Here is a 14,606-nt window from a genome sequence, read left to right as displayed (position 1 = left end):
GGGAGCAGCCTGGGGCCTAAACCTCTGTGTTACCTAGCACTCTGATCATTACATTTCTAGCTGATGTTTGTGCTTAGATTTTTGGTAGCTTCTAAAACACATAAACACATGTAGTTTTATTAGGTACATGAAGCTCATATAGAACGATCTGAAAGCATGAAGTACAACAGCTAGAAGGCCGGCTTACAACACAGTTCAAAGGTAGCAGGAAAATAATCTGGTTTATGTCCAAAACTTATATTGGAAAGTCTTAGAAGTCCCAAAAGTTTCCATGTGGTATGTTTGTAATTTCTCCAGGATAAGTACCTGAGATTAAAAATAGTCAGTCACATAAGTTTGGATTTGCAAAGTGGATCACTCACAAGTTGTTAACTTTCTATGATGTCAGGTGAGGACAGTAGTTGGCTGGTCATGAAGCTTGCAGTGGCTAGTTCAGAAACCCGTTTGGCCCATCTTTGCCCATTCAAAACTTATGTAGAGTTGAAATCAGGTGCCAAGCCTTATTTTATTCTTAATTTCTCATTAAAAAAAAAATCTATCTGTGAAAATCTGATCTGCAATTGCGATGGGCAATGTGCTAGCTGCATTGAGGCAGCATTATCCTGAGTAAACACACCTGCCAAGAATAATGGAGATGGTTTCAAATCTTTGATTCCTGGAAGCTATTCAGCAACCTCATTTCCTAAATGCCAAACCTTGCTGACAAATGGGATCACTCATCCAAAAGATCAATCAACGATCCAGTTTGATAGCTGATAGTAAAAACTACATGGAAATAATATCACTGCTGGATGGATTTACTTGGATGAACTCCTCTTATCTCATGAATTGTCAGTCTATTCAGATGCACAGCCGCTGCCTTTCTGAAAATTCCTTTTTTTCAGATATGGTAAATAAGTCTAAATGGTTCTCTATATCAGGGCCTAAATGCTTTACATTCATTCTACTTTTATATTACCTGCGCCTGAGTTGTGCCAGTCATGTAGCCAATAGGCCTGACACTCTCTTAAATCTTTGATAGAGAGCTTGAGTCTAGCTCCCATGGCCATTAAACGAGACGCTACAAGAATACTTTGTCGGATTCACTTAGGAATTTTGATATTGACCTTGAATTCCGGAAGAAGGTCACACAGGATCACCTCCAACAAGTAGAAAATGGTGTGGTCTCCTTCGAAAGCAAGCACATATAAAAGACAGAGAGAAAACACAAGGAGAGGAAATCCTGAACTGACAGTTCACCCAAAACTCATTGTCTGCAGTATCCTGTGTTAATTGCAATAAAATCTTTTGGCTACAAATCGGCCTTAGCAGTCATCTCCGTACCCACTAGAAGCCTATCAAACATTCCAGATGTTTTTTTAAAGCTGCAATTTAACATGGCCAATCCACCTACTTTGCACATCTTTGGGTTGTGGCGTTGAGACCTACGCAGATACCGGGAGGATGTGCCAACTCCACACGGACAGTGACCCGGGGCCGGGATCAAACCCGGATCCTCAGAGCCGTGAGGCAGTAGTGCTAGGCACTGCGTCACCGTGCCGCCCAAACCTCTCCAGATATTAATGCGATCATCTTCACCTCGAAGGACAAACAAGAATAAAAATAGTTCAGTAATTTGTTCTGGTTTCTCTTATGCCAATTTAGACCCATTGATACTGAGATTGGGTTTGTACAAGTCAGAAGTTAAGGTTTTTTTCTTATCAGTTTCTTGATCAATTGGCATCCTCTTCCCTCAACTGCTGAAGGTTTTGAATTGTTGATGTCTTCATTTGCACAAGCTCCAGGATCCCTCTGATACAATGTCTAAATGTATGAGCCTTGGTGTCAGGAAATGATTTGAATAACGGAGACATTGGCCGGGATTTCCTGGCCCCGCTGTTGTGGGACCTGCCGCGGGGAATGCAGGTGAACCAACCAAATGTCCATTAATTTCCAGCGGGACTCGAAGATCCCAGGGGCAGGCAGGGCTGAAAATACCGGCCATTATCTCAATCCTGATTGTGCTCCTCATTAACGCCCATGCATGTGCATTTTTAGCAGATATCAGTGGACAGTAATCAGGAGAAAAAAGCTTCACTGATTTTTCCTTTCTTCCCTACTGTGCCATTAGAGCTGCCTTTGCTAAAACTAACTCAGAGATTGAGCCTGGCTCCTTTGTGCCCTGTATGAAGCACCTAATGCCAGGATAACAGAAGCATCATCAAGTGCAATCTTAATGCTTCTGCACATATGCACTTGCTTCGGACATACAAACAAGGAACAGGATTAGGCCATTCAGCCCTTTGAGCCTGCCCTGCCATTTCATAAGGTCATGTCTGATCTGATAGAAACCTGAAATTTGCATTCGACCGTCCCGCCCGATAACCTTTCACCTCCTTGTTACCAAGAATCTATCCATCTCTGCCTTAAAAATATTCTGCTTCCACCACCTTTTCAGGAAGAGAGTTCCAAGGTGTCACGACCCTCTGAGTGAAAACATTTCACCTCATCGCCATTTTAAATGGATAACCCCTTATTTTAAAACAGTGACCCCTAAGCTCTAGATTCTCCCACAAGAGGAAACATCCATCCTCTCCACATCCACCCTGTCAAGACCCTTCAAAATCTTGTATATTTCAATCACTTTGCCTATTACTCCTCTAATCTCCAGCGAATACAAACCTAGCTTGTCTAATCTTGGCTCATAAGACAACTCATCCTTTCCAAGTATTAGTCTGGTAAACCTTCTCTGAGCTGCGTCCAATGCATTTACATCCTTCCTTAAATAAGGTCACTAACATTGTACATAGTACTCCAAATATGGTCTTACTATTGCCCTGTACAACTGAAGCATTACCTATTTATGATTTCAGTTCCCCTTTGCAATAAATGATAATGTTCTATTAGCTTTCCTAATTACTTGCTTTTATAAGTCCATGAAGGAGTCCACACTGAGTAGTTCAAAGAAACTTAGTTTATTTAGAATAACTATTATATACATCAAATGTTAGATCCCTACTGGGTCTGCCTTGCCGCTGCCAAACTGGCCGGCTTTATATACCATACAACCAAACATTGTTTAGAGGTCCCCCACCCCCGTAACGCGGGAGCTCGAATTCGGCAAAGTTCACGGGGAAGTTAATTGTTCCCACCTCATAAGAATCTTGTGGGCTATAACTTCCCTCCCTCCTCCAAAGTCTGAAGAATCTTCTGACGTCTGCGGGAAAGGAGGACGCCGGACTCTCTTTGCGTCAGGCTAGGCGTTGCACACCCAAGGCACCGGATTGAGCGGCGTGAATCTGGAAGGCGAATGCCATTTTCGACTGGAGCGTCGTGACGCTGCTGCTTGTGTAGGTTTGAATCCCATCCTCATCGCCAGTTTTATAACGCCACGAAGGACTCCACATCGAGTAGTTCAAAGAAACTTTATTTATTTACATCTATTATATATATCACACAGTAGATCCCTACTGGGTCTGCCTTGCCAGTGCCAAACTGGCCGACTTTATATACCATACAACCAAACATTGTTTAGAGATCCCAACCCCCTTAACAGGAGAGATCATGTTCTGTAAGGTTAACGGAGAAGTTAATTGTTCCCACCACGTAAGACCCTTGTGGGTTATGACACTTGCTGTGCCTGCATACCAGCCTTCTGTGATTTGTGCACTGGGACACCCAGATCCCTCTGCATCTCAGAACACTGAAATCCCTCACCATTTAGGTAATAAGCTTTTTTATTCTTGCTGTCAAATGGACAATTTTATATTTAACCACATTATACTCCATTTGACAGATACTTGCCCACTCACTTCACCTATCTATATCTTTGTGTAGTCTTTTGATGTCCTCTGCACAACTTACCTTCCTACCTATATTTGTGTCATCAGCAAATTTGGCAGCCATCCCTTTACCCAAGTCATTTATATAAATTGTAAACAGTTGAGATCCCAGTATTGATCCCTGTGGTACACCACTCATATCTTGCCAACCTGAAAAAGACACATTTATGCCTTTGCTCTGCTTCCTGTTAGCCAGCCAATTAGGAGTAGATCATAGTGATGGGTGTGCTATGGTTCTGAAACTCAGTTCAGGGTCAAGTAAGTCACTTGCAAAATCTATGATTGTGCCACAGATAAGTGACCAAGGTGCGGGGTGGAATCGGTGGTGAGGGTGCCGAGTTTGTGAAGGGGACAAAAGACATTGACTACAGGCTTAGTGTTTCCCTGGAGGAAATTAAGGCTCATTAGAGACTGGATATTAGATCAGGGCTGGATATCTCTGACTGTTCATTGGCGGTCTGTGGGGCGGTTTCAATGGGAATTCCCATTGACAGTGGCGGGAGTAGAGAATCCTGGCCGCCAGCGAATGGCGCACCGCCGGAGAATCTCTCCCAGAAGTCTGACAACACAAAGACAGTGAACGGGTCAAGAGGAATCCAGTTCGGTGTCATCCACATTTATGTAGAAGTTGACCTCATGTTCGTAGATGATGTTGCTGATACAAAAGGAAGATCCTTGGGAAATTCTGGATGCAATGGTATATGGCTGGAAGGGGAGTGATTGCTAGGGATTCACCGGGTGCAATTAGATCGGTAAAAGTGGAACAAAGGGATCAATGGAGGAGAGATCTGTAGGAGGTGTGGTCAACCCTGTCAAAGGCACAAGTGAAATGAATGCAAATATGGCATTTAGGATATATGCTTGGTTTGTTAGAATATAGGGTTGCAGCTGAAACTTGTTAACTTACAATGGGTCATCAAAGGACATCTTTTATGATAAGCATCTTGTTTAAGTCTGTTAATTTTAACAACCATGAAACAATCTAAAACGAACACCATTGAACCTATTGTACAACTAAAGCAAATAAAAGCAGTTAAATATGTAATAATACAGTGAGTGAGCCAGAAAGTATGTATTATCTGAATTCAGTGCTCACCATAGATATCCAGAATCATTTCCAGCTTGTTTATCGCTGCTTGTGTTAGTTTTAACATTATCGTTGTGGAATAAAAAGGATTCAAACAGCATGGTGATCATATGTATGTAATTGATCATAATACAAACCTCATGTGAACAGTAAGGCTGTTATTTATGTGGCGGATCGTAATGTCACAGTCAAATCTCATTATAGCACATTCTGTTGCTACAAAGCATCCATTATAATGGACCACTCCCCAGTGCTTGTTGAAGCTCCATTTACTGTGAGTAGAAAAGGCCAAAGCCTCAACAAAGCAATCCTTTGAGAAGGATAGGTTGTCACTTCCCATGAGTTTGTAACGTTGAGATTTGACTGCATGATTCTGAATTGTTTATACCCATGGATAACCTGTTGGCAGCAGTGGTGATCGTGAATAGTGGGCAAGTTATTATTCAGGAATATTGTTGCGACAATTTCCTTACTTAAATTCTACTGAAGTAAATTACATAACTTAAAGCTGCAGTGTCTATAATATTGCTTAACTCTATTTCTAATTGGACATTTTTTGAAGATATATTACAGAAGAAGGACTGGTATTCTGAGAGCAGCATGTTCATGATGCTGATTTGTGCTCTTCATACATGATACCAGCTTGTGTGGGACAGGAAACTTGAGCGAAGGAAGAATGCATCGTAAGAATTAGAAAGCCATATTTCCCATTGTCTTCACAAGTAATGAAGTTAGGAAAGTAAGTCACTCGTGGTTCCTTTCCTCTTGTGAACAATTAGCTTTTCCTCTGCTCTTTGAAATTTTGGATGGAATTTTCAGGATAAATGACAAAGGGCTCAGTGTTGCGGGTCCGTTAGCTGCGAGCATAAATCCCATACTGCCCACAAAATGTAGCGAGAGGTCAAAAGCGGGATTTGGGCCGGCGAGATTTTGGAGCACGATGTTTCCGGGCCCTCCTCAATGACACGATCAGGCTCATGCCCAAGAAGGGCGAGAACCTGATTTGAATGAATTTGAACGCATTTTTTCTAATTTGCGATAGATTTCATGATGGAACCAGTGGAGCTGGCGATGCTGGAGTAGTAAAGACTCCAGAAGCAACAAGCTGCTGCCCCCAGGGAGAACCCAGCACCAGGAGCCAGCAGGGTAGGCTCAAGGGCCGGATGCAGCACAAGCAGAACAGGGGGCCCGAAGGGGATGAAGGAGACAGGGTTTACAGGACCTGGGTGTCCGACATGGAGCTGTCAGGCAACATGTGCCGTAGGAAAGTTCACCTCAACAGGGAGACAGTGAGGCACCTGTCCAACAATCTTGCCAGCTTGACGCCACGAGGAGGAAGAGGGCACCTGCTCCTTCTGGCTGTGAAGGTCATGGCTGCCCTAAAGCCTTATGCCACGGGATCAGTCCAGGGCCAACGGGTAACCTGTGTGGCATCTCACAGTCATCCGTCACAAATACAACTGTGAGGTCACGAATGCACTCTATGGCAGGATATCAAGCTGCATTAGTTTCAAACTGGACCAAGCCCATCAGGACAAGAGGGCTGCAGGATTCGGGACCATAGCTGGTATACCACAGGATGGCCACGGGCCCTACTGGTTGATGGTCGAGGATCATCGGTTGATGTTCCTGCAACGCAAGGGACATTGTTTTTGTACGTAGTCTGATCAAGTATTTGGACAACAAAAAACTCACTTGGGACTGGTCATCTGGGTGAAGGTGCAGTGGCTCCTCACTTTGCTGTTGCAGGCCAACATTGGTATTTGTGCAGGCCCGCTCCTAGTCCTCCGCCCCTGTAGGCCCATGGCCTTCTCCTCAAAGAGCATCACAGATCCTTATTTTGGGCATTCCACTGCCTGTCTTTAAAAAAAATAAATTTAGAGTACCCAATTCTTTTTTTCTCTGTGAAGTGGCAATTTAGCCTGGCCAATCCATCTACTTGCATATTTTTGTGTTTTGGGGGTGAGACTCAAACACAGACACGGGGAGAATGTGCAAACTCCACACGGACAGTGACCCAGGGCCAGGATCGAACCTGGGTCCTCGGCGCCCTGAAAAGTGCCTGTTTTTTCTCTCTCATTCTCTCTCTTTCTCTCTCTCTCTGGTTATGGGTAATATTCTGGTTGTGGATAATCCTATCATGTACAAAGGGGATAATGTGAGCCGGATGCCTGGCAGGTCAGGGGTCAAGGACAGTTGGCATTTGAGGGCACTGCGCTTAAGCTTAATGAGGAGTTTCGGCGGGGAGAATTGTTTGAGAATGATGCTCGGAGGTCAGGTGTTCATCAGAAAGTTGCTCTCCAGTGATGATGCCGCACTAACATGACACTTGTAGCAGAAATGGACAGACCCTCTTGTGCTTATAAATGGTTTGATTTGATCATCAGCATCAGAAAGACATTTTCAGTCCAGGATATTGCCACACAACCATCTATAAGCATTGACAACGTGATGCTTGAGGTTGTTAATAGCGTCACAAATCTAGATTCCACAATCACCAGCAATCTGCCACTTGTGCTGAAATCAACATATTCACCACAAACGTTACAGCTATTACATTCAAGCTGAGTAAGACAGTATGGAACAATAGCAACCTGACTGAGAACACCAAATAGTGAGTCTATCAAGCCTGTATTCTCGGTGCATACCTCTGCAGTGGTGAGACGTGGACAACAGGCAGGAGAAAAAGATGAACAGTTTCTACCTTCGTTGCCTCACACATATCCTATGCCTCTCTTGGCAGGACATGGATACCAACTCAGAGATCCTGGAGCATGCTAGCTCCATCAGCATACTCTCATGGTCAAAATGTAATGAGTGGTATGCCACAGGGATCAGTGTTGGGACCTCAACTGTTTACAATGTATATAAATGACTTGGATGAAGGGGTGGATGAAGGGAAATTGCTGGTGACACAAAGATAGATAGGTAAGTAAATTGTGAAGAGAACATAAGGAGGCTACAAAAATATATAGATAGGTTAAGTGAGTGGGCAAAGGTCTGTCAATCGGAGTGTAAAGTGGGGAAAATGTGAAATTGTCCATTTTTGCAGGAAGAATAAAAAAGAAGCTTATTATCTAAATAGTGAGAAAGGCAGAGCTTTGAGGAGCAGAGAGGTCTGGATGTCTTCCTACATGAATCATAAAAGGCAAGTATACAGGTACAGAAAGTAATAAAGGAGGCGGCTCGAATTCTTCAGTTGTACAGGGCACTGTTGAGAACACTTTTGGAGAACTATATACCGTATTGGTCACCTAATTGAAGAAAGAATGTCAATGTGTTGGAAGCAGTTTAGTGAAGGTTTACCAAACTAATACTTGGGATGGTTGGGTTGTCTTCTGAGGAAAGGTTAGACAAGCTAAGCTTACATTCACTGGAGTTTAGAAGAGTAAGAGGCAAGTTGATTGAACCATATAAGGCCCAGAGGGGCCTTGACAGGATGGATGTTGAGAGCGTGTTTCCTCTTGTGGGAGAATTTAGAACTTGGAGTCACTGTTTAAAAAGAAGTGGTCGCCCATTTAAAACAGAGATGAGATTAAATGTTTTCACTCAGAGGATTGAGAGTCTTTGGAACACTCTTCCTGAAAAGGTTGTGGAAACAGATCTTTGAATATTGTTAAGACATAGGTGGATAGATTCTTGGTAAGCAAGGAGGTGATAGGTTATTGGAGTTGGTGAGATGCAGATTTGAGGTTACTATCAGATCAGCCATAATCTTATTAAATGGCGGACGGGGCTGGAGGGGCTGAATGGCCTACCCTGCTCCTTGTTCATGTGTTTGTGTTGCTAAGCCAACAACATCTCTGCTGGCTCAGCCATAATCACCACTTGGATGACAGCATATGCAAAGACCTTCTTTACAGACCCCAACTTCCTGAGCCTCCATATCTCCACTGCAAGGACACCTGCAAGCGAGGTACGAAGATGGTGAACATTAACTGCAACAACCAGAACATGGTCGGGGCCTCTGGAAATTGACTCTTTGAGGGACATGTGAAGAGGCGAGTAGCAATGAAAAGCTCAGCTAGTAGAGAAATGGGTCCAGAGAAAACAGAAACCAATGAATCCTGCACTTTCTCAGCTTACTATCTTCCACTGCAGCAAATGCAACAAAGACTGCCGTGCCAGAATGGGCCTTCTTAACCACATTAGAGTTCACTACCACAGTGCAAGCCATCGTCATAAGAAATAAAAGGCCACCAATTGTTGCATTAAAACTTGAAACTTACGGTTACAATCTTAAGAAAAACAGTAAAGTAAAGGGAATTAGATGGCGAGTGGGACGTCCATTTCAATTGCAAAATAGGTGCATTGTTCGACTTTGAAATCCATTTTGTTTTTGTATCTGGCCTGACCAGACTGCATAGTCTTTACTAGCTATGTACTTTCCGATATTACTTATGATAAACTTTTATTCATTTTTCTTTTTGTCTCTTAACCCCTCTTCCTTCTTTAATAATGGCGAAGGGAGTCAGAAGAGTGACATAAAGAAGACATGCTATAATAAAGTACTATTTACAAAGGGCCCCGGTTGAACCTCACCGGGTCCTTTCTCTCTGTTTGTCGGTCAGTTCCTATCTGGCTGACCTTACACACAAAATGGTATCAGCTCCGTAGTTAGCAGGGATGCTCACTCCTCAAGCCACACAGGGAAACCAATCAGCCCAGCCCCGTGTGTTCTGTACAGGTTATTATACCTCTAATGATGCTGCAGCACACAAAAGGATTAACGAGGAGTTGAGGAGAATTTTTTTTTATTCAGAGGTTGGTGGAGATCACTGCCTGAAAGGATTAGAGAGCAGAAACCCTCATTGTCTTTAAAATTACTTGGATATGCATCTGAACTGCCTTGACCTACATATTAGGAACTAGAAAATGGGATTAGGTGGGACAGCTCTTTCTTGGCAGGTACAACAGTGAAGGTCCAAATGCCCCCCCCCCCCCCCCCCCCCGCCCCCCCACACACACACACACACACGCACACTGTGCCTCAAATATATTTCCAAGTGGATAATTCAGGGAGGTCATTGCTGCCATTATATTGGGAGAACCAAACACCTTTTAAAAGGAAAGCAAGCTTGATGGATTAAATATTAAAAAACACTGCGCCACAAGACCTCCTGTAGCAAGAGTGTCTTGTGAAATTAGTTTGGGGCGCCTCAGTCTCGTTCCCAGTAGCCCACTATTTGAAACTACCCCAAAATGGACGCTAAATCAAAGGGATCTGGACAGGTTTCCTATATCCCCAAATAACACCAGTGCATTCTGCTTTTGCTTCAACTTTGCATTTGAATTCGGACCATCTGCAGTGAATAATGGAGATCCTTCTGGCTGCTCACCACAATCAGCTAGATTGGAATTGAGTGGCGATGGATGTCACATGGCATGGTGGCAAACTATCCAATATGCTGCTTTAGGGGGTAGAACTCAGATGTTCATTTCATTTGACCTTCACATAGAAATAAAATACCATTATCAATAGTATTTTAATCAAAACTATTTAAACTATTAATATTGTCAGCATTTGCATACCACATTTTGGGAAATGACTAATATCAGCTGCAGTTTCTTCACCATCCCTACCTACATGCGACTTCATATAGCCACTCAATCATTAACATTTACAGATGAACTAATGACTTGTGAGAAGCAAGGAAGGGAATTGAGGGGGAAAAAGTTGTGGTAGCTCTTAAACTGTATATTCAGGTTTTAAAAATCCCACATTCTTTCCACTGAGGGTTATTTTCAAAACATTCTCAGGCTGAACCCAGTATAACTTGCCCCCTTTGTAACTCCTCAATCAGTCCCTGTAGCTACAAACCACAAAATATTTTCCATTGTTTAAATATCTGCACTGGATCTCACGTTGACTACTCTATATTTGCTGGAGTTTGCACATCTTAATTATCACAGTGTACATGGGTCATTGATATACACTGTAACTGATGTGGAATTGGGACGTTATTGGAAAATCACATTTACCATGAAGTGATTGAGGCAACGTTATACACTCACCAACCAATCTGGACCAATTTTTTGCATTTATAATGCCCTCATGTTTAAAACATGAACTTGGTTGTACTTTGTAATAAAGCAGCTGGAACAAGTCCCACACTTATCTATGAGAGTCCAAATGGCTAATGTGCATCAGGAGAAATGGCTCCTTTTCTCCAGTAATTCTTCATTGCATACTTTACAAGTAAAACCTTCTTCATAGTTATTTCTTTAAAAATAATTTGTACACGAATAAATAATATATAAAACCGAAGTGACTGTGATCATGTGATTCTCAGACCTCGCACACATTGGAGAACCCATCTCTGAGTTAGATACTTGAAACATGGCTGCAATTTAGGAGTTAAATGATTTCACATTGCGCTGCTGGTAAATGAATCAGAATCAATGCTGTAGTGGTGACATGTTTTTAAATCAGTATAATTGAGTTGGTGCTATGATAAAACGTCAGACTTGGTTTATTCAGATGTCAAAGTTGAATTTCACCTTGTATGTCTTCACAAAATTATTTTTTAAGGTGAAAAAATGCGTGACTTTCTTTTAATAATTATTAAGTTATTTGATCTAAGTTATGTTTGCGACTGAATATGAAAGCTGAGCTTAAACTCACTATCAGCGATAGCTCAGCCTGGGTCCTTAGAAAGCTTGGCCTGCAACAAAACCAAAAGTTACTCATTATATTCACATGATTTCTAATTGGCTGCAGCAACTTTGAAGTGATTGCAGTATTGTGGTTCCATGAAATTTGCCATCGAATTGATTGACCTTACTTACAATGCTCCCCTTCTTATGGTTTAGATTTTGGTGGATTCCCAAACAGGGCATTATCTTGGGGTTATTGTGCTTCACCAAAAGCAGATCCACAACAGAGTGAGAAAGAGATTTGCATTGGAACTAGTGGTAGATTTTCATCTCAGGCAAAGAGGTGGCCAAGCAAGTTTGAAATACATTTGCTGGCCCAAATTTCTGTTCTGGACTGGTTCTGATGTTTCCCAGGCCACAAGGAGATGGGTGCGCTGCGGCTGCCAGGCAGGTGAAGACTCCAGTGACCCTTGATCACCCATCTGCTTGCAGGTAAGTGGCAAGGAAGTGGCTGCTGGATGGTCTCGCATGAGGGAAGAGGATACAAAATGAATTATTCATGCCTGTAAAGGCACAAATGAATCCATCTGGGATCATTTGCCTTTCTTTCAGGCAGTCTTGAAGCCTTTAAGGCCCAGCATGGCACCAACACCAGCTCACTTGTTGGATCTATGCGGCATACAGGCTTGGCTTCTTTGGGTGGCCTGTGACCTGCCCTCAAACTCTCTGCCAGGTGTAAGAGGAGAGGACAGAAAACGTACCAGCTGCTTCCCCCATTTCAGATTGGAATTTAGAATGGAGCAGAAGCCCAGCAGATTCAGGTTCTACCCCAAAATTCCTGTCCTCTCACAGGAAATGCATTGTGTACATGCCCTTCCTTATTCCAGGAATTGAAGTCCCAATGCAGATGAGGAAAGAAAACTGGGAGACAAATTTCAGCCTAATATTGCATTGGGTACATGGACCTGAAGGTTGTTTAAGTACAGATCTAGGGGCTTTTCTGGATTTATGCCTTACTTTCAACAATATGTTGAAGTTTCTGCCTCAGGTGGTTTTACACACTATGTGGGCATCTTGGGTCAGGCAGCAAGTTTACATTTAGAGCAAAATGGTAATTCCAATGTCCCCATAGATTATCCAGAGGCTTGCTGTTTACTGCGTATGCAGCTGTTTTTTCATAATTCATGTGTGGTTAGAAAGTAATTGCAATGTGTATCTGATTTCCCAATCTAAGTTCAAAAATGACTTGAAGACCAATTTGAAGCTGTCTGATCCGCAATAGGCTTTTATCTGGTCAGAAGTTGCATAGTGCAGCCATTTTATCTCAAATTGGTTACTGGTTCTATTTTTGGCATTAAAAACAACATTATATGTATTCAGTTAGTGTTGTGAAGAAAATGTCCTTTCCATTTTGCTTAGCGTAAACCCCTCCCCTATTTCAATGACAGGCAAATAAATTAATAATGCTGAGATAAAGGAGCGATTTAATTTTTAAATAAACAGAATCCATCCTGGGTGGGAATCGAGGGGTTGGTCCCGGCGCTTGTAATGTCAGGAACTAGCCCGCTATGTAACGGCACTCTGGGGTTTTTTCGGCCCCGGCGGGGAATGCCCTCCCGAATCCACACTTCCTGCACCGAGGAGCTCCAACGAGCGGAGCTCCTCGATGCAGGAGGAGATCGGGAATCCCTTTTTAAATGGCACCCCGATCTCTCAGCTCCCCCACCCCCAATGTGACCCCATACCCTCCCAATGTCCCAGCTCACCGTATTAGGGTGTTCACAAGTCCCCCTGCACCCCACCACATACCGGCAAGGCACCCCTGGGTCCAATCCCCGGTGTGGGCAAAATGCGAGCCTGGCACCTTACCACTGTGCCAGCCAGCCTGGCAGCACCAGCTGGGTCCCTGGCAGTACCCAGGTGGCACAGCCAGTGTGCTAGACTGGCAGTGTCAAGGTGCCCATGTAGCACCAGCAATGCCTGTCTGGCCAGCGCCAGACTACCTAGGGGCCTCCGATCGCCTCGGAGACCCCTCCCCCACCCAAGTGCCATTCCACCTGGTCTCCATTTGTGGGGAGCAGTGCTAAATGGCGCCCGGCTGGTGTCTCCTGAGCAAAGGCTGATAGATGCTGGGTGGCTGATAGATCCGGTGGCGGCATAGTTAACCGAGCTTTAAAGTTAGCTATCCGAGGGCGGGATCCAGATCGCGACATCTCACGAGATTTCATTAGATCACGGGAGGTGTAAAGACCATGGGGATTCCCGGAGAGGCCTCTCCCTGGATCTACCAGCGCGTCCTGTTCCGATTCCGGCGTGACTTGGCCGGTAAATCGCGCCCAGAATCTTTAACTTTCCAACAGTGCCATTTTGTACTTGATGTGGATGAGAGATTGGTCACAGAATTCTTCTTTGAAGTTGCATTGCCCTATGTTTGGTTTCCTGATCTTCAATGTGAGGCCAAACATAATTCATTTAGTGATTTCCTGGCTTGCCAATATCAGGAATCTGCTACGGTTAATGTTTTGCAGTTTCTATCTTGTCTTGTCTGTACTGCTGAGTTATGAAGGATTTTGAGAGAGAATTAAATAGCTCATCACAAAATATTCAGAACTTTCCCAGTGTTTCTGCAGTAACCTCAGGCATTGTAAATGTCGTTTAATGGCTGGAACCGGGGTGGAGAAGGGAATGCGGAGAATCTTCAGACCCTGTGGCCTTAATTCCTCTGTTTACATCCTCATCCTCTAACTGTCCTGGGGGAAATCAAGCCTCAAGTACTTTGAGTCACACAAAACAGCAACTTCTTCAGCTTAGCTCTGACTGTTAATCCTGCAGCATTTCTGAAAGACAGTTTAGAGAAAAAGAGATATCTTTCCAAATGTTTCTCAGAAAAGAAAATTCAATGGACTCCTATCCCAGATTCCAGATCCATTTCATCCCACAGTGTATTTTTGAAATAGAGTAGTAAAGTTCTTTGGTTCTTTTAAGTAAACAGTGCATCCATATGAGCACCAATCTGCTAAAGTCATTATTTTCTCTGGAAGTTTTCAAAAGTCAATTGGAATATTTTTGCATATTCTGTGCATAATTATCAATCACAGATT

The 14,606-nt window shown here is 43.3% G+C and overlaps 1 protein-coding gene across 1 annotated transcript in view; it reads left to right on the top strand.

Annotated features, from left to right (window-relative positions):
- The window catches only part of LOC140406324 (nuclear factor of activated T-cells, cytoplasmic 2-like), a gene marked incomplete at its 3' end in the record, with an annotated part of 137,945 nt that overhangs the window by 88,418 nt on the left and 34,921 nt on the right, over positions 1–14,606 (top strand). The gene's annotated exons all lie outside the window — the stretch shown is intronic.

The sequence above is a fragment of the Scyliorhinus torazame genome, unplaced genomic scaffold, assembly GCF_047496885.1.
Source record: "Scyliorhinus torazame isolate Kashiwa2021f unplaced genomic scaffold, sScyTor2.1 scaffold_482, whole genome shotgun sequence".
Classification (NCBI taxonomy): domain Eukaryota; kingdom Metazoa; phylum Chordata; class Chondrichthyes; order Carcharhiniformes; family Scyliorhinidae; genus Scyliorhinus; species Scyliorhinus torazame.
Note: the sequence above shows the minus strand (reverse complement) of the source record. Positions and strands in the feature narration are given on the sequence as shown.